Here is a 25,858-nt window from a genome sequence, read left to right on the forward strand (position 1 = left end):
TGAATGCTCTCTCCTTTGATTTGATTGCTTTTCTAAACTGGGCCCTCTCTTTCTCATTATCATATTCTTCCCCTAATCTTTGTTCACATTTTATCTATTCTCTTAATCACATTGTAGTCACCCAGTTCTCTCTCATTTCTCCCAGTCTTCTGTAATCTATGTTTTTCTGGTCCTGCGCCATAGGTTTTTGTTTGTTTGTTTTGTTACCATAAAATTCATTTTCATTGCAAGGCATCTTGGGAATTACGTAGTTAATTATGTAGCTTTCTTATAAAAAGTAACATCTGTTCCTGACAACAGTAGCTCTAGCACTCCAGCAAAGCTTTGAACATTACCAAACCAAACTGAAAATACTAATCAGGCCTGTGTTTCCCTACATCACAGCCCCTCACTGCATAGGTTCATCTTTTCAGTATTTCCTAAAAACAATCATGAAGTGGAAATGATACCGCAGGCTCAAGGAACTCAAATGCATATCTCGCACACACACACACACACACACACACACACACACACACATATATATATATATATATATATATATATATATATATATATAAGTATGCATACATTTCTTAGCTCCCTCCTAATTTTTCATTCTATTCATTTTAAAGGAAGTTCACAATTGAAATTTTACTGAAAGACAGCATTAAATGTGTGCTTCCTCTACAAAATTAGACTGTACACATAAGCCAATATCTGAAAGTGTCAGCATATTTAATTCACGTGGGGGTTTCACTTACAGGAAGGACCGTCAGAAAGTACTGGGTTGCATGACATGGGCTACATATTTTATTTATTCTTTTAATAACTTAGTAACATTTTTTGAGCTAGTTCCTCTTTCCAGAAGTTCAATGTCTTTGAACACTAACCCACATCTAAATTAATATATATCAAAATATCTTCACATTTGTGGCTCCCACCCACTTCATGCAGTAGCTGTACTGAAAGTAGAGTGAGAGTGAAAGAAAGGGAGAGACAGAAAAAATTCAAGACTGTACAGCGAATACTAGAGTAGATTATTAACAAGAAGTGACAGGGGTTTGTAAATTCTCACCCACACAGTATACAGTAACTAGAATTTTGAAGAAGCTGGTGCAGTGTAGGTAAAACAATAAATATTCCATGCAAAGGAGCAAAAAACACTCAGGATCTGAAACATTTGAAGATGAATTTATGAATTCATTTTTCAGTAACTACCAATCTTTGGAAATACAAATGGCAATATGTTTAATAGGCAAAAAGTGTGTACACTGCATTCATTATGTGCACATGGCTAGTATTTCAGCAAAACAATCGGATCGAAGCAATGCAAGTACTCCCCACCCTTGTATTTTTTAAAGGGACATAGGATCATACCATCTCAAACAGAATTAAGCCATATGTTATTACTATTTCAAGAAAGTGTACGAAATTTATCCAGAGCAATAGGGAGTGTCACCTGTTTTCCTCCTGCTATTGAAAAGAGACATACATAAACAGAAAATCAATCACAAATGGTTAAATAATTAGCATGAACTGAAGCCTCTAGGAGATAGCAATTAATGAAGAGAATATTGAAAGTCAGGAAATATAAGAAAGAAATGATTAGCAAACAAAGTGTGAGAATTTCACCCTAGAAGAATTGAAAGGCAGTAAAAGGAAATTTAAACTTAAGACATTTAAAACCTACAGTTCAAACAAGAGAAAAAAAGCCCATTTAAGTAATAACATCAGAAGTGATTGGATTACTTGTTTCAGCAACAAGCACCTTTCAGTATATGAACAATGCATACAGATGCTGGAATGGAAGTCTTCAGAATATTGAACAGCGGGTTGCTATTATGACTGGACAAATGTGTAAATGGGAAGGGCTTTTACTGGCATTTAGCAATGGCTGACATGATGGAATGTTGTAACAAGGAAAGAAAATGTTTCTTCACAATAGCTTACTCATTTACAACATTCCAGTGAGTCAGTGATGAAAAATTCCTTAATGTTCATTTATTTTCACTTGTTAATGCTGCTATGGACATGTCTCAGACTTAGCCTTCATTTTTATAGCAGTAAGAACCCATAATTCATTCAGAAAAGCCATCTATTCACTGCAGAGACTTACTGTCACTTCCATTTCCTGGAGATTTAGTGGTAACTAAGACACTGTGACTCAAGAGAGCACAACGTATTTTGTATCTGGAGTGGAAATAATAAAAATGTAACATTTTCAGAATCATGCTGTACTTGGAGAGAGTGCACTTGCATGAAGTATCCATGTCTTCATAGTGACAGGTGGGTTAAACATCTGTCAGAGAGCTCCCACTCCTGGCATAGGCTTTTCCATACTCAATGGTGAATACTTTGTCTGCATGATTAATATTCAATGTACGCATGTCTGATACTCAAAAGTGTGAATTTATGGGGCGGGGAAAGACATGGGGAGTCTGCTGTGACTTTTTATGCTGCATCAGTTGAGACATACATTTAGTGATCTACTGTTCAGTTACATTTTCTTCTAATACTTTTAGTGTACTGGTTCAGCATTATTGTTACCCTCCTATCTTCCTTTTATAACTATTAATTCCTGAAGCCTTGCATGTGCCTTTCTTCCTATGGCTGACCTTTCACACTCATGAATTGGTGGATGCTGTCTTGGCTTCACGGAGTAAATCAGTAAAGACCTATGACTCAAATGACCTGAGTTCAGTTAGCAGCTAGGACACTGATGGAGCCAGTAATGGGAGAATGGGAGCTAATCGCTAACAATGTCTCAACCATCTCGGGGTGCTGCGGGGGTCTGACTCATTACACTGTAATCACTTTTTGGAGAAAAGGTGTTTTGCAGACAGCAGTAGTTAGGACATGTGTCTGGTCTTTACTAAGACATATACATAGTAACCGTTATTGGATACGCATTTTATGGCTTTATATGTTTGTATTAGAGCACAGTTTTGTTTTTTTGCATCTGTATGAATGCTTCTTTCACTGTATGTGCTAACAACATCCCTACCATCGCATCACATTGCATAACTTTACATTTGCTTCACAGTAGGAGACAAAATTAACTTATCTGCCTTTTAAATACAGTTTACATTCTAACTTCCTCCCATCGCTGCCTTCAGTATTGCTATATTATACATGGTTGGATGCCCCATTCCCTCTTCACTGCCTCTTTGAATTTCCTGTTCACCACCCATACTGGAAGTCTATTCCAAGGGTTTGTGAAAAAGTTCTTTCTGTGGTTTAGGGAGTAATACAATCTGCTGCATATTCACCCACCTTTCCTCTCTCCCTTTCCTGTTCCAAGTGCCTGTTTCCCATCTCCCTGACTTGAACTTAAACACTGATATCATGCCCCCCCAACTTTTCTGGTATCATGTCAGAAGAGCTTTAATTTGTGATGACCCTCCATCTCTGGGCCAGTAATCAAGGACCCTCAATCCTCACCACTGGTACCTGTGGGAAATGTTCACTGGGAGGATAACAGGTATACACAGTACACAGTATCTACAGATGCAGGTCTCTGCATTAAGCACAATCAAGCACAATTTCCCTTAAGAGCACACAGATAACACAGTCTGAGGCTGGGTCCTCTCTCTTCCTCCAGATTCCCCAATAAGACTCCCTACTGGCACAGCTATAGAGTTGAGTCCTTAGCCAGGGTTCGAAGCCAAGTCCTCCAATACTCTCTCTGTCCAACCGGTATTCATGACCCTGCCCAAGGAGCAGACACACACACTCTTTGAGTTTGATTTACACACACACACACACACACACACACACACACACACACACACACACACACACACACACACACACACACACCTGAGAAAGGCTGGTGCAGGTTTACTAGCTTCAATCCTCACCACTGGCACCTGTGGGCAATGTTCACTGGGAGGATAACAGGTGCACACACAGAATCTCCAGATGCAGCTCTCTGCATCCAGCACAGTCAAGCACAATTTCCCTTAAGAACACACAGGGAATAGAGTCAGTCCGGTGTTGGTTCCTCTAACTTCCTTCAGATCCCCAATAAGACTCAGCACTGGCACAGCTATAGAGTTGAGCCCTTAGCTAGGGCTCCAAGCCAAGTCCACCAACACTCTCTCTATCCAGCCAGTGATCCATGTCCCTGCCCAAGTAGCTGACACACACACATTTTGAGATTTGATTTGCACAGACCCACCCACACACACACACACACACACACACACACACACACACACACACACACACACACACACACACACACACACCTGGGAAAGGCTGGTGCAGGTTTACTAGCTATGTCCTCTCTTGCCCAGGCTATAAGGTAGTTATCAGTGCCACCAGAACCCCTTGCCAGCTACTTTAAGGCCCTTAACAAAGGGTGTCCAATTTTACTGAGTAATATTAATAATAATACAAATGGTAGTTTGACCAAGAGCAAGGCTATTAGGAGTGGTCCATACACTGTCACCAAATAAATATGTAAATGCTCTCAGAACTTAAATATCTCTACAAAGATCAGCCACAATGAAAGGTTTAAATATATTTAATAATAAATAATAGAAGAACAAGACAATACTAAATATCTATTCACAGTGACATCTGAGTTCAAAATCACAGGAAATATTTAAAATAACATTGAAGGACAGGTGTAGACAAATAAAGAAAAACAATATCTAAACTAAGCTTCACTATATTTCTGACTGAATCTAAGAGAATCACTGTTCCCTACTTATTACTTAATAGAGCAAGGCGGATGATGTGGTGAATGGCCCTTCTTGTTGTCAGGCCCAAGACAGAATACAGAATGCTTTGTCTCACTAAAAGACTTCTCAAAATAATATCTAACATATTACCTCTGGGATAGTTTTCAGAATGACATCACTTCTAGTCATCTGACTTTTAGTTCCCATGCAAACCCACCATTGCTGGAAGCTGGCAGGATTTAGCACTTGCCTATAAAATTACACACACACTAGGGCATTTGCTCAGATCTGTGGCAGGTGTTGGAAGTCATAAAACAATTTCATCCCTCCATGCTTCCAGAGTAGTAATTAGTTCACCCCAAAGACAATACAGAAAGCTTCCTAGTACAGTCTCTGGCTGCATTGAAACCTGTGAGATAGCATCTTTATGACCTAGCCCATAAAATTATTTAATTTCAGATATATTTTAAAGTTGGCTGGACTGAGGTTAACCTTCTGATTGCCAGTTTCTTATGTTAAAACATATACAGTTAAACAATTGCAGTAGTGCATGTACATTTCTGTTCTCACCAGTAAGGCACACTGTGGATACATTTAAACACAAGCACTTTACAAATACCTTTTCAACGCAAACGTCTGTACAAATTAGTTTGGTATACACATGGCATACAGTGCTAAAACATTTTTAACACAATCATCTTATATAAGTCATGTTGATATTCGCAAATGACATATAATTATCTACAAAATTCCCACTAATTGTGCTGGCAGTCCCTCCTTTCATTACATAACTCATCTAGCTTCTGATCATATTCCTTCTCCTAAATCCCATGTATCTTTTTGTTAATTATGCCCTGCACACAGTACTCAAGGTGTGGTCTGACAAAGGTTGTATAGAGTGGAAAGATGAGCCCCTTTCCACCTCTCAACAATGGTTTGCTCTCATAATTAGTGAAACTGCATGTAGACAAGAGTGTGACATTAGTTAGCATAAATATTAATAGACTTCATCCTCCAATCAAGTGGTCCACACTCTTTTGACAGCTGGAGATTCATCTTCAATGATAGCAAATCATTAAAATCAGTCAGGAGTGGCTATTTAGTTATTTTAGCAGCACTGGAGGATTATAATAGGGGAGAAATGAACAGTCACCTAGAGCCCACAGCTTTTAGGAAGGCCATTGTGAGCCAGTACACCTATGCCATAGAATAATTTAAAAAATCATTTTTCCCTATTACAAAATCTTTTCTCTTGATCCTCCCCCAGACGTAGTAGCACAGTATACAGATCATGCATGCTGGATTGCTGACTCATTCCCCACAGAAGTAGTAGCACAGTAAGCACTCTACTCAGGGTATGCATACCTGGCGGATTAGGAAAGCACATGCCCTGAAACTCTGACTGAAGTTACATAGATAGAGCCACCAAGTAGGTGTGTGCCAATCTAAAATCGCTCTTCTCTAACTAAAGTGTGTATGTGTATGTACCAATCTAAAATCTCTCTTCTGTAAGTGAGTTGTATGTGAAATGCTCCAATTACGAGGCACCACCACTGGTTAAGTGACATACTCAGAGCCATATGTAGGATCAAATCCTACACCTTTGCTATAGAAGGCAAGAGCTTTTCCTCCTCCACACCATCTGCCAGACATCCACTAATATCTTTTTTTTATTTCTTTGTTTGTTTTCTTTGGTATACGCAACTCCTGAGACACTTGCTTGGCTACAAACATCTGCATTACAAGCTGAAGCTAAGTAAAATTTGCAATAGTGAATTTTAATCTTCTGTTAAGTACAAACTTGCAATTTTAAAAGTACTGTATTTTCATTTTTTCTGTTTCTTAATTGTGTGCTTCTGAACAGTGTGCTGTGTGTCTCTCTGCAGTTATTTTGCTATAAGAGCGGGTGGTGTTACCACTTCTTTGTTATCTGATATTTAATAGCCTAGAGGGATTCCTCTGTACTTTAAGTGCTAGCCACAGAGTTTGAGAAATAATTTTATGCTCAACTCCTGAGAGACTTGCTTGGTTACAAACATCTGCATTACAAGCTGAAGCTAAGTGAAACTTGCAGTAGTGAATTTTAGTTTTCTGTTAAGTACAAACTTGCAGTTTTAAAAGTAGTGCATTTTCATTTTTTCTGGTTCCTAATTGTGTGTTTCTGAACAGTGTGCTGTGTGTCTCTCTGCAGTTATTTTGCTATAAGAACAGGTGGTGTTATCACTTCTTTGTTATCTGATATTTTAATAGCCTAGAGGGATTCCTCTGTACTTTAAGTGCTAGCCACAAAGTTGGAGAAATCATTTTATGCTCAACTCCTGACAGACTTGCTTGGCTACAAACATCTGCATTACAAGCTGAAGCTAAGTGAAACTTGCAGTAGAGAATTTTAGTCTTCTGTTAAGTACAAACTTGCAGTTTTAAAAGTACTGTATTTTCATTTTTTCTGTTTCATAATTGTGTGTTTCTGAACAGTGTGCTGTGTGTCTCTACAGTTATTTTGCTATAAGAGAGGGTGATGTTATCACTTCTTTGTTATCTGATATTTAATAGCCTAGAGGGATTCCTCTGTACTTTAAGTGCTAGCCACAAAGTTTGAGAAATCATTTTATGCTCAACTCCTGATAGACGTGCTTGGCTACAAACATCTGCATTATAAGCTGAAGCTAAGTGAAACTTGCAGTAGTGAATTTTAGTCTTCTGTTAAGTACAAACTTGCAGTTTTAAAAATACTGTATTTTCATTTTTTCTGTTTCCTAATTGTGTGTTTCTGAACAGTGTGCTGTGTGTCTCTCTGCAGTTATTTTGCTATAAGAGCGGGCGGTGTTATCACTTCTTTGTTATCTGATATTTAAAAGCCTAGAGGGATTCCTGTGTACTTTAAGTGCTAACCACAAAGTTGGAGAAATCATTTTATGCTCAACTCCTGAGAGACTTGCTTGGTTACAAACGTCTGCATTACAAGCTGAAGCTAAGTGAAACTTGTAGTAGTGAATTTTAGTCTTCTGTTAAGTACTGTATTTTCATTTTTTCTGTTTCCAAATTGTGTGTTTCTGAACAGTGTGCTATGTGTCTCTCTGCAGTTATTTTGCTATAAGAGTGGGTGGTGTTATCACTTCTTTGTTATCTGATATTTAATAACCTAGAGGGATTCCTCTGTACTTTAAGTGCTAGCCACAAAGTTGGAGAAATCATTTTATGCGTAACCCATGAGAGACTTGCTTGGCTACAAACATCTGCATTACAAGCTGAAGCTAAGTGAAACTTGCAGTAGTGAATTTTAATTTTCTGTTAAGTACAAACTTGCAGTTTTAAAAGTACTGTATTTTCATTTTTTCTGTTTCCTAATTGTGTGTTTCTGAACAGTGTGCTGTGTGTCTCTCTGCAGTTATTTTGCTATAAGAGCGGGTGGTGTTATCACTTCTTTGTTATCTGATATTTAATAGCCTAGAGGGATTCCTGTGTACTTTAAGTGCTAGCCACAAAGTTGGAGAAATCATTTTATGCTCAATTCCCATATTCACTGCTGTTTGATGGGTGATCACCAGTAGAATCTTTTTCACGTGTGAAACAGCATTCAGAAATGGCACTGATTTGGATCTTTATTGCATTTCTGTTAATGCTAATTAGTTCCTCACATGAAGGGTGATCCCCTTCTTTTCTTCCTCACTAACCTTACTTACTGTGTCCTTTTGGAATGTGGCATTGCTCCACATGGGGTGCAATATGGTCAGTCAAGATTTATTTATTAATGCATATACATGCATACATGCATACTTATTTATATATTTATTTATTTAGTGGATTGTTTGTTTGTTTGCATCTGTTAACCAGGTTAGGGCACTGATACACATGACTGACTCTTTCTCAGTCTCATCCTGGAAGCATGGCTTGATTAAATGACTTAAAATGGAGGATGATGAAATCAGGCCATGTACTACAAGATGTAGTGCATTAACAACTTCTAGGATATCACCAGTGTTCAGAAATGACCACAGGGGAAGGGAAGTAGAAGAGCAAAATTCCAAAATGGGACTTAGAAAGGTTGCTAGACTATTTAAAATATGTCAACTTCAATTCAGTCTAATGAAGTGCAAATTACTGTACTTGTACATTCAAAGGGACATACAGGCAAGCTAGCAAAATGAAAACACAATGAGAAGAGCTAGTGGAATACCTGGATGTACAGGAAAACACTGCTTGAGGAAAACAGGTGATTTTGTCTGTGCACACAAAGTTTATGAGCCCCTGACTTGTGTCTGGCTATTTCCAAGTCTGAAAAGCATTGGTGACATTCAGTGATGCAGTCTGCATTGTAGTATGTACATAATCTTATTTGCAGTTGAAAAGTGCACACTTCAGGCAAAGAATCACTAATCTGTCAGCTGGTGCAGAATGCAGAGCAGTCTTAATAAACAGTGTACAGCAAATTAACACTGTGCACCAGGCATCACAACAGTGCAGTGAGTGCCACAGTATAGGATGGTGCTTAGAGTTCATAGGTCCATATATGACTACTAAGTACTCAGTCTACCAACATCATTACAAGCTTAGCCAACCATATTCAAAAGGTCCCTCCAGCCAGCCTGAAAAAGGACAACAAAAGCTAAACCAGAGGAGACTGTGAAGCTGCCCAAACAATTATCAGAGGTTAATGTGAAGGTGTCAAGGAAGATGCTCTGCTTGACATGTAGTAACAGTCTGTTTCAGAGGTGAAGGATACGTTGGGATATGAATGTATCATTGCACCGTGTTTTATTTATCTGGTGGTGAATATTTACTTCCTTTAAATAGGTCTATGAGGAGCCATTTGTTCTGTAAAGAAATAAGAGGTCAAGGAGAGTTGGATATTTCATGGCTTAAAAGGCTAGACACAGATCACCACAGAGAAGTCTGTAAGAGAGTGATTACAGACAGAGGAATGCCAGTATGTCTAGGTAACTAAGTGTCTTATGACAATTGATCTTTATAGTTGGGAATCTCTGAGGTCTCTCAAGTTGATGGTGGTGGGTTACAGATGAGAGTCACAAAGTGCACAAAGAGGTGACACTTTGCAGTCCACTATTAGCACTGCTGCACTATACAGTGGGCAGTATACATATCAGTGCCCAGACCATGCTGATATAGTACCCTTACACTACCCAGTGGGCAGTATACATATCAGTGCCCAGACCATGCTGATATAGTACCCTTATACTACCCAGTGGGCAGTACACATATCAGTGCCCAGACCATGCTGATATAGTACCCTTACACTACCCAGTGGGCAGTATACATATCAGTGCTCAGACCATGCTGATATAGTACCCTTACACTACCCCGTGGGCAATACACATATCAGTGCCCAGACCATGCTGATATAGTACCCTTACACTACCCAGTGGGCAGTGTACATATCAGTGCCCAGACTATGCTGATATAGTACCCTTACACTACCCAGCAGGGGGAAGTATACATATCAGCACCGGCAACATGCTGGTATAATATCCTTACACTACCCAGATGGGGCAGTATACATATCAGATCACACAACATCCTGGCATACATCCCCTTACACTACCCAGCTGAGGCTATATACATATCAGTGCACACAGTATGCTGGTAGAGTACCCCTTATACTACCTGTGAGGGCAATATGCATATCAGTGCACACAGCATGTTGGTATAGTACCCCTCACACTATCCAGCAGGGCAATATACATATTATTGCACACAATGTGCTGCTATAGTACCCCTCACACTACCCAGCAGAGGCAGTATACATATCAGTGCACACAACATACCGGTATAGTACCCCTCACACTACCCAACTGAGGCAGTATACATATCAGTGCACACAACATGCCGGTATAGTACCCCTCACACTACCCAGTGGGGGCAGTATATATATCAGTGCACACAACATGCCGGTATAGTACCACTTACACATTTTTTTTATTGATCTCAGTTATACATAGTTATTTTGTGCATTTTTGTTTCCCAATTGTATAGGGAGAGTGATGATTGTTTATTGAATCTGTTAATACCCCCACCTTGTTAAAATAATTTGGATAATCAGTTAATATCCTATCATATACAATTTGTCAGTTAGTATATCTATTTTGCGAGATTGAGCTATTAATTATGAAAGCCCAAAAGGCTTAAGGCAAAAGATGAGAGTATCTCTCTCTCTCTTTATATATATATATATATATATATATATATATATATATATATATATATATATATATACACACACACACACACACACACACACACACACACACACACACACACAGTGGATATAATAAGTGTACACATCCCTGTTAAAATGCCAGATATTTGTGATATAAAAACTGAGACCACAATAAATCATTTCAAAACTTTTCCCACCTTTAATGTGACCTATAACATGTACAGTTCAACTGAAAAACAAACAAATCTGTTAGGGGAAAAATATAAAGAATAAAAAACGCACAATAAGCTGGTTGCATAAGTGTGCACGCCCTTAAACTAATACTTTGTTGAAGCACCTTTTGATTTATTTACAACATTCAGTCTTCTTGGGTAGGAGTCTATCAGCATGGCACATCTTGACTTGGCAATATTTGCCCACTCTTCCTTGCAAAAGCGCTCCAAATCTGTCAGATTGTGAGTGCATATCTTGTGCACAGCCCTCTTCAGGTCACCCCACAGATTTTCTATTGGATTTAGGTCTGAGCTCTGGCTGGGCCATTCCAAAACTTTAATTTTCTTCAGATGAAGACATTCTTTTGTTGATTTGGATGTATGCTTGGGGTCATTGTCGTGCTGAAAGGTGAACTTCTTCTTCATCTTCAGCTATCTAGCAGATGCCTGAAGGTTTTGGGTAAAAAGTAACTGGTATTTGGAACTGTTCATAATTCCCTTCACCTTGACTAAAGCCCCAGTTCCAGCTGAAGAAAAGCAACCCTAAAGCATGATACTGCCACCACCATGCTTCACCGTAGGGATGGTGTTCTTTTGGTGATGCGAAGTGTTGTTATTGCGCCAAATGTACCTTTTAGAATTGTGGCCAAAAAGTTTAACCTTGGTCTCGTCAGACCATAACACATTTTCCCACATGCTTTTGTGAGACTTGATGCATTGTTTTGCAAATTTTAGCTGGGCCTGGATGTTTTTCTGTGTAAGAAAAGGCTTCCTTCTGTCTTGCAACCCTACCCCATTGTCCAGACATATGGAGAATATGGGAGATTGTTGTCACATGTAATACAAAACCAGTACTTGCCAGAAATTCCTGCAGCTTCTTCAGTGTTGCTGTAGGTCTGTTGGCAGCCTTCCTGACAAGTTTTCATCTTGTCTTTTCATCAATTTTGGAGGGACAGCCAGTTCTTTGCAACGTCACTGTTGTCCCATATTTTCTCCACTTTTTGCTGACTGTCTTCACTGTGTTCCATGGTATATCCAATGCTGTGGAAATTTTTTTTGTACCCTTCTTCTGACTGATACCTTTCAACAATGAGATCACTTTGATGCTTTGTAAACTCTCTGTGAACCATGGCTTTTGCTGTAGCAGGCAACTGAATAAATGTCAGTAAAATCCGACTAGGACAGCTGAACTTTATTTGAGGTTAATTAGTCTCTTTAATTGATGGAAGGTGTGTACCCACGAAGACTGAATGCTGTAATTAAATCAAAGGGTGCTTCAACAAAGTATTAGTTTAAGGATGAGTGCACTTATGCATCCAACTAATTGCACATTTTTTATTTTTTATATTTTTTCCACTAACAGATTTGTTTGTTTTTCAGTTGGATTGTACAGGTTATAAGTCACATTAAAGGTAGGAAAAGTTTTGAAATTATTTATTATTATATTATTTATTATTATATATATATGGATCCCTATCAAGTTGTTGAAAGAGCACAACAACAAAATTTAGAACATGGTGAAAATAACGAAAATGTAAAAGGACATGCATTCACAACCTCAAACTGCATAATTTCAAAAAAATACCTGTTTACCTTCAACACAAGCTTTTTTTAAGGTTTTGCAGGCCTGCAACTTATATATACTAACTCCAAGATTGTACTACAGTGGGAAAAAATGTGAACTTTCTGAACCTCACTGTACCACGATCTCCATTTAAATCCTTCCTGGTATCAAAAACAGAAGGTGCTGTATAACATTTGCAGCTGGTTGCTCAAAGTTATGTAGTTCGAGTTTCTGAACGTTCATCCTTTTACGTTTTCATTGTTTTTATCTCATTCTTCTAAATTACATTGTTCTGTTGTTTTGATAACCTGATAGGGACCCATATATATATATATATATACACACACACATACACACACACACACACACACACACACACACACACACATATATATATATATATATATATATATATATATGTCTACTGTAAAAGACCGAAAATCCACTTGTTTGACAATGAACAGTGGATTCTCAGTTACACGAAAGTGCATTTAAGCAAAAGTGCACTTCTGCGAAGCATGGTTCAACGAACCGTTCAAGGAAACTGAAGCGCCGAGGCACACTACAGTAGGGAATACGGAATTTACCTGTTCCCCACTGTAGTGCAATCTCGGAGTTGTTATATTTAAGTAGGGGGCAAAGCCCCCCACTAAATGTAATGTTGTTAAGTGTTTTCTGTTCTTTTTTTTTTTTTTTTATCTTTTTATCAGTTCGTTGAACTGAGTTTCACGAAAGTGCATTTTCACATAACTGAGCAGTCTACTGCTTTTTTCGAATAAGTGGTATTTGATTAAAAGCAGTAGACCCATATATATATATATATATATATATATATATATATATATATATATATATACAGACACATATATATATATATATATATATATATATATATATATATATTTGATTTGCAATAAGTATCTCTGCTTTATCAAAGCTTGGGATTTGTATGTGCTGAGCAGTGATTTGAAGGTGGTTTGCATAAAGAATTGATATTCCTCCTGTTTTCTTAGTGTTCCTGTCTTTTTCTAATTATACAATTCCCTCGTGATAGGATTTTTTCATCCTTGGTTTTTACTTTAATCAAAGTTTCCTGTTATACACAATATATCAGATTTAAAGCTTTCAACCCAGCTATGCATGCATGTTATTTTATTGCATATGCTTCTCGTATTACTAAGAGTGGTATGTAGACAGTGATGAAAGTTATGAGTATTAGGATCTCCATCCCCTAGTAGGGATTTACATAACACCTGACTCCTTACCTTGGTTTCGAAGCTACCTCCCCAACCAACACTTCTTTCTCAAAGTGTATACCTCACGCTCCAAGTCTGTCATCCCTGGGAGTCCTATAGTAGTCGGTCCTGGATTAAGTTTCATCTCCATGTAACCGACTGTTAACAAATAGTGGTATGTATCTTTTTTGGTAGGTGGAGTCTATTATACTCTCTGCTTGGCAGTTCTTTTTCTAGGGTACTTTTTAAACATTGGTAGGGGTATATAAGTCAAGAGTGGTAGTATTATCCATCCATCCACACACACCCCTTTTTCCCATTTTTGCACATGGGGTTGGGGTGTCACCTCAACAGTGGCAATCATCTAGAGCCAAGGTTCACACCACCAGGTGGCTAGACTGCTGCAGTTGTTCTTCCACATCACACACTCACACACTCACTCAAACCTATGGCCAATGTATACTGTCCAGTCCATCTACTGCATGTCTTTGGGATGTGGGAGAAAACCAGAGGAAACCCACATAAACACAGGGAGGACATACAGACTCTGCACAGAAGGGACCCCAATCAAGAATCAAACCAAGGACTGTCTTGCTGTGAGGAGATGACACTGTCTGCTGCACCACTGTGCTATCAGGTTAGTTGTGTGATATGCTTGAGGAATATTGTGAAATGAATACTGCAGTTGTCATTAGTAGCTGAAAATCTACTGTGTGTAGTTAGTAGCTTGTTTTTCATCGGTAAGTGGTTACTGGTTAGCAATCAGTACTAATGATGAAAGCATAGATATTTATTTGATGATCAAAACATGCCACTTTAGTCTACAACATGGTGAACATAGGTTCATAGGTGATTACTTGGCTAATGGTACAAGAGCCTTTACAAGCCTAGACAATTATACCTAGTACATGACAATATTATACCATAATTCCCCAGGTATACTAAGAACTGTGTGGAAACATAGGCGTTCTTCAGAAGCCACTGTATAATCTGGCTACAGACTCGACCAGATGTTGGGAAACAAAACATTGATAAGCTGGTAGTGGAGAAATCAGCATTACAAAGACATAAACAACTCAGAACTTAATAGCAAGGTCAAAGTAGATGAGACAAGAAGAAAAAAAATAAGGAAGTAAGAAAGACAAACCCAAGTAAGTAAAGACACAAAGCAACACTTAAGCATTTGAAAAGAAACATAACAGCAAACATTTAAACAATTGAAAAAAAAATAAACACTTAAACATGGTATGATGTTGAAAAATAAAATAAATGAATAGTCACAATAATCTTATCCCATGGGTCTGGATGTTGCATACAAAGAAAAATAAATCGAGAGACTAGAGCATCATGTAGACTGAAATTACTAACTTTGCCCTTACAGGTTGTTACTTTAATACACCAGCAAGCCACTGGCAAACTACTACAGCACAGGCTTTTTCTGCTCAGGAATAATTGACACCCTTCAGTTGTTTTCCTGTGCATTGGCTTTGATGTGCTTTTTTTCATTTAAATATAACTGAGGAAATGCTGCAAGTTGGATTCAGATATGACTCAGTGATTCCCATTGTTTTTCACTTTTGAAGTTGGAGCCATATTGCAACTGAAGCATACCTGTTGCATATACTGCGTAGGCTGACAGCTGATATTTTAATATGTTTCATGGTTCTGTAGCATGCAAATGCTAGGTGGTTATAGTAAAAAAGTGCAGCAATGATCAAATATAAAATTAGTGCTGCAACCTGCAACATTGTAATCTATAGGACTGCTACGATGTTTTCAAGTAGTACCTCGGTAGCACATCTATATCCAGACAGTGGAGTCCCACTTTCCTTTTCAATTAGAGAATAACAGAGACAGAAAATGTCCTCAAGACTCCAACTACAAAGTTGTTTTATTTTTTATTTATTTATTTTTTTGTTTTTATACATTGGTTAGCCAGATAAGTCAATCAGATACAAGTATTATTTTTCAGGAGCAACCTGGGAGCACTGTTTGTCTAAATGACTTCCTTAGTCACATAATAGGCAAATGGAGATGGAAAGGCTCAAACCCTATACCACTGCGTTCAAAAAGCAGATCATTAACACCTCAAGAGCCTTAGTCATTTGTGCTAACTTTTAAATGTTCCTCAGGAGAGTAGATCAGGGAGCTGAGCTCCACTCCTTCCTGCAGATGAACTTTAGTGCTTCATATCAGCAAGAACAGCAAGCAAACCCAGATATGGGTTGGCATAATTGTCGGATTGGAAGGCTGGCATAATGGTTAAGATGTTTGCCTTATAAACCAAAGGTGCAGGGTTTGATTCTCACATGGGGTAGTTGGCTAGGCTTAAAATGTCCCACAAAGGCAGTTAGCCTAGTACTATTCTATGAACCTATGTTACTACTAAGGTAGCAGAATGGGGAAATGGTAAAGGTGGCTATAGTATGAAGCACATAAAAAGGTCAGCTTCCTGAGTCATCATAATATGGTGACAATATTTACCAAAAACATACACGTAAATTACATTTATACATTTTAAGCAAAGATTCCAACTCACACACGCGCCTAGTATTTTATAATGTCTTTTAACTATTTGGAAATAAATGATGCATCTCTTCTCCCTTTCTAGGCCCAAGTGGATATTAACCACTGTAGTAGCTCATAGTCTGAAATGACAATGACTGTTGATAGTCAGAAAGACCGAGTAGCTGTAGAGTGAAACCTATGTCTGTCCAGTAAAAGGCATTCCTGAAAATTCTTTCTATAAGGTTTATATTTCCCCATCTTTTTTTCTGTGTTTACTCATGTACCTAAGCAAGCCCATATAGCCTTTTTTTTTTTTTTTTTTTTTTAATTCCTACTGCTAACATGTTGGGTATCTCTAAACTTAGCTTTGCATCCCTTACCATGAGTTATCCCTTGTAGTCATCTACATATTATTTCCTTCCAGTTTTGTCTTTCTGAATGCTCTTTCCTTTAATTTGACTGCTTTTCTAACTTGGCCCTTTTCTTTCTCATCATCATATTCTTTCTAAGCTGACCAGTTTCATCTAAACTTTCCTTAATCTTTGTTCACATTCTATCTGTTCCCATAATCACATTGTAATCACTCAGTTCCCCCCTCATTTCTGCCAGTCTTCTGTAATCTACATTTTTATGGTCCTGCACCATAGACTTTTCTTTGTTTGCTTGTTTATTGTTTTTTTTTGTTACTATACAATGTATATTCATTGCAAGGCATCCTGAAAATTATGTAGTTAATTATGTCGCTTTCTTTTAAAAAGTAACAACTATTCCTGATCACAGTAGCTCTGGCACCCCAGCAAAGCTTTGAACATTACCAAGCCAAACTGACAATAGTTATCAGCCCTCTCTGTCCCTATATCACAGCCATTCACTGCATGGGTACATCTTTTCAGTACTACCTGAAGGCAAAAGTCAAAGTGAAAATGTTTAGCATGAAGAAAAGATGATATTGCAGGCTTGAGGAACTAAAATGCAGATCTCACAAGTTATATACATATTTAAGTATGCATGTATTTCTTAGCTGCCTCCTATTTTCATTCTATTCATTTTTAAGGAAGCTCACATCTGAGATTTTACTAAAGCAAGCATTAAATGAGTCCTTCCTCTCCAAAATTAGACTGTAAAGATAAGCCAATATCTGACAGTGTCAGCATATTTAATTCTAGTTCATGACCTTACAAGCACCTGGGGATTTTAATTCTGAGAAGGACAGTCAAAAAGTACTGGGTTGCAGAACGTGGGTTACATATTTTATTTATTTCTTTAATAACTTGGCAACATTTTTTGAATTAATTCCTCTTTCCAAAAGTTCAAAGTCTTAAAACACCAGTGCACATTTAATTTAATATCTACCAAAATGTCTTCACATGTGGGGCTCCCACACTTCATGCAATAGCTGATTTGGAAGAAGAGTTAGAAAGAGAGAGAATGAGACAGAGATGGAAAGAAAAGTAAAAGACTGTACAGCAAATGCTAGATTATTAGCAAGAAGTGACAGGGCTCTTTGCTTTCACACCCACACAGTATGACTAGAATGTGAAGAAGCTGGGGCAGTGTAGGTAAAACAATAAACAATACTAAATGCAAAGGGACAAAAAGCACTCAAGATCTGCAACATTTGAAGATTAATTTAATTTTGAATTACAATACTTTGAAAATACAAATGGCAATATGTTTAATGGGCACAATGTGTGCATACTGCATTCATGCTTTGTACATGGCTAGTATTTCAGCAAAATGTTAAGATCTAAGCAATGATAGGTACTCCCCCCGTTGTTTTCTTAAAGGGACATAGAATCGTGCCATCTAAAACAGAACTAATTAGTATTCTATTACTATTTCAACAAAGTGTACGAAACGTAGCTAGAGCAATAGGGAATGTCACATGCTTTTTCCCTGCTTTTACTGACTGACACATATCAATAACAACAATCACAAATGTTTGGATCATTAGCATAAACTGAAACTTCTAGGAGAAATCAGTTAATAAAGAGAGCACTGTAAGTTAGGAAATATGAGAAAGAAATGACTAGCAAACAATGTTTGAGAATTTCACTCTAGAAGAACTGAGAGGTGGTGAGAAGAAATCTAAATTCAGACATTTAAAACCTACAGTTCAAATAAGAGAAAAAGAGCCCATTTAAGTAATAACATCAGAAGTGATTGGATTACTTGTTTCAGCAACAAGCACCTTTCAGTATATGAACAATGCATACAGATGCTGGAATGGAAGTCTTCAGAATATCAAACAAGCTATTATGACTGGACAAATTTGTAGATGGGAAGGGCTTTTACCGGCATTTAGCAATGGCTGACATGATGGAATGCTACAAGGAAAGAAAATCTTTTTTTTTTCCACAATAGCTTACTCATTTATAGCATTCCAGTGAATCAGAGAGATGAAAAATTCCTTAATGTTCATTTATTTCCATTTGATAATGCTTTCATGAACCTATCTCGAACTTAGTCTTCATTGTTTATAACAGAAAGAACCCATGAGTCATTCAGAATTTGGATGTTCGAACATAAAAAAAAAAAAAAAAAAAAGAAAAGAAAACACAGAAAAAAAACACTTTAACAGTGTAGGCAGGGGGGCAAGCCCCCATGCACCCCCTACTTAAATATACCAACTCTGAGACTGCACTTCAGTGCAGAAAAGGGAAATTCTCCCTATCTAAACCATACGGTGCCGTTGAAAGTCTATCTTCGAGCACTCAACATTTTGAACGTTTGGTCTCAATTGACCATGTGACGTTCGAAATTTTAAGCGTTCGAAGATTTGACAGGTACCCTTCAGAAAAGCCATCTCTTCACTGCAGAGACTTACTGTCACTTCCAATTCCTGGAGATGTAGTGGCAACTAAGACATTGTGACTCAAGAGGGCACAACATATTTTGTATATGGAGTGGAAATAATAAAAACATTTCCAGAATCATGCTGTACTTCGAGAGAGTGTACTTGCATGTAGTATTCCCCACAACAGTAGAACATTGAAGTATCCATGTTTTCATAGTGATAGATGGGTTAAATATCTCTCTCAGAGAGCTTTCACTCCTGGCACAGGACTTTCCATAAGCAGTTGCGAATACTTTGTCTGCATGATTAATATTCAATGTATGCATGTCTGATACTCAAAAGTGTGAATATGTGGGGCTGTGGAAAGACATGGGGAGTCTGGTGTGACTTTTCATGGTGCATCAGTTGAGACATGCATTTAGTGCTCTGCTGTTCAGTTACATTTTCTTCTAATACTTTTAGTGTATTGTTCCAGCATTATTGTTACCCTCTAATCTTCCACTTATAACGAATAATTCCTGAAGCCTTGCATATGCCTTTCTTCCTAAGGCTGACCTTTCATACTCGTGAATTGGTGGATGCTGTCTGGCTTCATAGAGTAAATCATTAAAGTCATATGACTCAAATTACAAGAGTTCAATTATCAGCTTGGACGCAGGTGGAGCCAGGCATTGGAGAATGTGAATTAGTGGCTAACACTGGCTCATACATCTGAGGGTGTTGGGGGGGTCTGACTTATTAATTGCAATCACCATTGACAGGAGAGGTGTATTGCAAGCAGCAGTAGTTGGGACATGTGTTTGGCTTCTGCCAAGACATGTCCATGGTAACCTTCACAGGGTATGCATTTTATGGTTTCCTATTGAGCCAGTATAAATGCTTCTTTCACTGCTCATGATAATGACCAAGAGTTAGTCTTTTGGTTGATTGTAGGGATCCCTATCATTGCACCTCATTACATTACATTTGCTTGGTAGTAGGAGGAGATGATAAAACTAACTCATCTGCCTTTTAAATGCATTTTACATTCTATCTCTTTCCCATCATTGTCTTCAGTCTTACTATATTCCACATAGCTGATGCACCATGCCCTCTTCAGTGCCTCTTTGGATTTCCTCTTCACCACCAATTCTGGAAGTCTACTCTAAGGGTCCACAACCCTTTTTGTGAAAAAGTTCTTTCTGAGGATCAGAGTAATACAATCTGCTACATGTTAACCCTCCTTTCTTCTCTGTCCTTCCTGTTCTGAATGCCTCTTTTGCATCTCCCTGACTTGAACTTGAACACCAATATCATCTGTGCCCCCCACCCCCATCTTTTCTGATATCAGGTAAGAAGGGCTTTAGCTCATCTATCCTCTGATCATATTCCTTCTTCTCCAAACCATGGATCTTTCTGATAGTTATAATCTTCACACAATACTCAAGGTGTGGTCTGACCAAGGCTGTATAGAGTGGGAAGTTTGGGAACATAAGCCTATTTGCATCATTCAACAATAGTTTGCTCTTATAATTAGTGAAACTGCATGGAGACTAGAGTGTGATATTAGTTAGCATAAATATTAATGGACTTAATTCTCCAATCAAGTGGTCCAGACTCTTCTGATTGCTGAAGATTCATCTTCAGTATCGCAAATAGTTAAACTCAGTCAGGAGTCATTATTTAGTTATTTCAGCAGCAGTTGCAGATTATAATAGGTGTGAAACTGGCAGTCATCCAGTGCTCACAGCTTTTAGGGAGCCCATTGACAACCAGTACAACAATGCCATAGAATAATTTAAATTATTCATGTTTCTCTGTTATAAAATCTCTTTTTTTATCCTCCTCCAGAAGTGGTAGTACCACAGTATACAGATCATGCATGTTGGATTGCTGATTCATTCCCCACAGAAGTATTAGCACAGCAAGCACTTTCCTCAGGGTATGCATGCCTGCTGGATTAGGAAAGTACATGCTCTGAAACTCTGGCTGAATTTACATGGATAGACCTACCAGGTAGATGTGTTCCAATCCAAAATTCTCTCTTCTCTAACTAAGGTGTGTATGTGTATGTATCAATCTAAAATCTCTGTTGTCTAAGTAAGGTGTATGTGAAACGTTCCAGATAGGAAGTACTTCTGGTTAAGTGACTTCCTCATAGCAGGACATAGGATCAAACCCTGCACCTTAGCTATAGAAGGCAGGAGCTTTTACTCCTCCACACCATCTGCCAGACCTCCACTAACATCTTTTTTGTTTGTTTGTTTGTTTGTTTGTTTATTTTCTTTGATAAATCACTGAGCATTACAGTCAGTCAATGAAAATCATAAGAGTTTCATAGTTTTTGTGGTTCATAAAATGCATATTGAAGCAAATTTCTGTTGTTCTGCTAACTTTTTCAGAGTAGTCTGCTCTTATCTCCAATTTTGCAGAACATCTGTGAATTTGCTGCATTTTTATGCTTGACTTTGAGCAAGGCACTTAACCATACAGTGCTCTGGGCAACTGGAAATGTGGGCTAGGCTCCTCTGGACTGCAAGTCTAGTAATTACCTATGAACCAGAGTAGTTATGGTGTAAAGGAAGGAAGGAAATTGACTGCAGTCAACAGGAACATCATCATCATCATGTGAGCTGTGTTCTTTGGATGTGATCCTTGTTTTCTTGTTCTGTTAAATGTTATGGACAGCATGAAGTCTGCATTTAGTATTAATATTTTAATTATGAATGCATATTAGATTAGCTTAAATTGTTGTTTTGGAGGCAAACAGGTATGATATACACTGTGTTTTTGTCAGAACAGTTTATCTAGCACTTAATGCAGATGAGTAAGGTTATGAACTGTTAAAGAGCTTTTTCCTGTAGTACAGGGAACAATTCCCATGTCATCTGTGTCACTCTGACCAGGTTATTTCACCAGACAGTACTCCTGGGCTGTCCCTGAAAAGAGACACGTGTCCAGTTAGCTGTCCCAGGCTGTTAGCAAACACATTAATAATTTGTCTTTTGAATTCCTATATTGTTCACATAGCAGCTAATTAGGACTTCACTACACACTATTTAAGTATGAATCCCAGCACATTTCTTGCAGTTTCATGGATTGTCAGACACATTTTCACTAAAGGTGAGTTTCAATGGAAGAGAAGTTTACTGTCTCTCATGCTAAGTCTGTTTTCAATGTGACAGTTTTGTTTAGAATAAACGGCTGTTGGCATTTTTTCTGTAAAATTTGAAATAAACATTATAAATGAAATCAGAATCTCTGTGATAACTGTAAATGTAAAGGAGAAAGTAGTATGTGTTTGAACAGTGTTTATGGTAATTGGGAAGGAACAGCTAAGTAATTGGGATATTGATATGGCTAGCAGGGGTCTGATTCATTACCTTCCATAGGGCTCCATTTTTCCATGATCCATCTCAGTTGTGTATGTATGTGTATGTGTATACTGCAACAATATGGCATTATCAGCCATTCAAATAGGTCAGACGTACTGAGTGATGCTAGAGAGGATAGCTATTCTTGATGACAAAGATATATGGAGGTCAAAATGAGATATAGGTGATATGCAACCATTTAAGCCCCCCACCTAAAAAAACACTATGTTGTATACAGTAATATTTTTGATTTTTGTACAATTTATGGTTATGGGTTGTTGAACAAAAGCTGCTGTAGCATTTATAATGTTTTTAATTGTTTTGCTTTATTCATTGTACTAAAGAATGAATTAATTCATTAATATGCTGGTATTGTGTAATATAGTCTAAATATGTTGCATTTTAGAAATATATTTGAGTACTTTCTTTATAGCCTACAGCAAGTGCAAAGGGGTTGACATTTGGCAGGTCATATAGGCTGCATTATCTGGAGGGATGATCCTTAATGCAAGTCATTCCCCGGGATTTATGAAGCCCTATATAGCATGCATGATTAGTTTAAGAGCTATGTTCAGCAATATGGCCAACGTGCGATCCAGGAACGAGCTCCCAGGGCATGCACGTGAGCTCTTAGGCTAATCCTGCACGGACCAAGCTCCTATATGCAAATTACCCTCATTTGCAGGTGAAAACTATGCAAATGAGGATAATATGTGATCCAGGAAGCTGGCAGCCATCCTTGCAGGACGAGTGCAGTGTGCAGAAATGTAGTCAGTTAGTAACCATGTACAGTTCAGCAATCTACAAAACGGAGCTATGACAGCTCCAGTTAAAGGCTGCAAAGCATTGAGCAAGCATGCCAATGTCCAAGTAGAAGGCCAGTGGCATTGCAAAATGTAAAAGAAAATAATTAAACAACATTTAATTTTATCTTCGCCGATCTCACCCGGGTAAGCATAAACCAGCGACGTGCAAACGGAATTGGGGGGGGGGGAATAAATAAATAAAATAAACCTAAAATAAGCATTCTAACAAAAATCAGTATTCTGCCATGCAAGTCAATGGCAGTCAGAAGACAACCAGGCCAGTACGTAATGGTTGCTAAGGGGGGAGGCTCAGTGTGGGACATGTAATTATGCATTAGCAAGCAATCCTATGCAAATGAGGGAAGGGTTAGTGAATCCCAGATTTTCCCAGGGTGTGAGGCAGGTCCCAAGAGTGTAAAAGTATAAATAGCTGGGTGCAGGACTATAATATAGGTGACATCATGTGGGGTTGTGTCAGGCATACTGTAAGTGGATTGGAGACCTGTGGCTCAGTATTGCTCCTAGCATAGCTCAGCTAAGCTAGGGGTGTGTCTAAACCTACCAAGCACTCTTTACAAAGTGTAAGTGTGTGTGTGCACTGCACACCAGGTTGTACAGAAAGAAAAAGGAAGTTAAACCAGGAAAAAGCAGCTCCATGCACATTTGAGCACTCCATTTGCATGGCACGCACATGGTCCTAAACAGGGAGGCAACGGGAATGGAAAACAGCAGTAGGAAGGTAATCAAAGAACCTAGTTGAGCTGCCAGGTAAAATGTATCAGAAGCAGCTAATCACACAGGAAGCAGACCATCCCAGCCCAGAACACCACTATAAACCAAGAAAACACCTACCCCCATGGTTTTTCCACACTCTACACCACCGGTGTATACAAGTGGGGAAATTTTAAAACCAAACCTACAAAATGAGAAGGGCTGCAGCAGCAACATAGAACAACATGTGCAAGAGGCTGAGGGTGGTGAGGATATCAGTGCTGCTGAACAACCCACAGTGAGGAGACAGAGAAGAGTGTACAGACCCAGGGTAAACTACCAGGGGCTACATGAGCTGGAGATAGTGGAGTGCTATAGGGTAGACAGAGACCTCCTGCAGCAAATCGTTAAGCTGTGCAGGCCACACCTAACACACCACACTGTCCAAGGGGAACCCATCCCAGTGGATACCAAGGTATGTGTAGGCCTAGGTATACTAGCCACAGGTACCTCCCAAACTACAACTGAGGATAACATGGGCATCTCACAGGCATCAGCATCCAGAGTATTCCACCAATTCCTGGATGCCATGTCAGCACATGCCAGTGAGCATATATATTTCCTCAACACACGTGAGGTGTTGACCCGCAATATGCGTCTCTTCCACCAAATAGCTAACTACCCTGGGGTAGTGGGTGCTATAGACTGCACGCACTTACACATCAAAGCACCACCCAGTGAGCAGGGTAGGGCCTACATCAACCACAGGGGCATCCCCTCCATCAATTGCCAGGTCATATGTGATGCCCAGGACATTATACTGAATGTGTGTGCTGGCTGCCCTGGAAGCTATGATGATTCACACATATGGCAACTGATGCAGCTGTACTACAGATTTGCCGATGTGGACATCCCCTACGGTCACCTAGTGGGGGATGCTGGGTACCCACTGGAGCCTTGGCTGATAACACCCATCAGAAATGCACACACATGAACAACAATGCCATAATGATGCACACTCACAGGCCAGACATATAATAGAGCATGTGTTAGGGATGCTCAGGTCATGGTTCTGATGTCTGGACACATCCGGCGGAGCCCTGCAGTATTCACCAGCTACATGTCTACGTGTACCCAAATAGTAATGGTATGTGCTATGCTACACAATATGATCCTGAGGAAACAGCTGCAGCAGGAACAAAATGGGGCAGGGCCACACAGTCCCCCGCCAATGCCAAGGACTGTGCAGGTACAGATTGACTCGGAGGAGGAACAACCTGAGCCTGCTCCAGTAGGCAGAAGGGGATGTGCCCAGTATGCCCTGGCCTTGGCAAAGAGGCAACACATAGCATATGCACTGACACAGTAGGGCCCCAGGGCATGACACCTTTCTCTGACTCGCACAGACAGTAAAAGGGATACCATGACACTACCTGTGCCTAAACATGTATATGGAGTGTACTATGGGCATCAGACATAGGCAGCCCTCCAGCACCATCCTCAAGTCCGGCACACCCTCAAGGCAAGTCAATCAACCTACTAATTGTCAAATGGAGTAGAATGTGTTTTTGCCTGTAGCTATGGTATGGATGTGAACATGCAAGGGAATTGGGGTGGCCGGATGTCAAGGCAGCAGAGAGTAGACACCCATAGTGGCAGCATGAGATCTGTAACACATACTGGAGTCATCATAGTAGCCAGTACTACACAGGGTGATAAAATCCACTGCAGAAAATAGCCTGAGCAACATGGGTGTCCATAAGATTCACACATACCTTTCAGGAAGGATCACATACCCAGCAACAGTCTCAGCCAGCAGGATAAGTG

Source organism: Protopterus annectens, chromosome 9.part0 (genome assembly GCF_019279795.1).
Source record: "Protopterus annectens isolate FY-2018-M chromosome 9.part0, PAN1.0, whole genome shotgun sequence".
Lineage (NCBI taxonomy): Eukaryota > Metazoa > Chordata > Ceratodontiformes > Protopteridae > Protopterus > Protopterus annectens.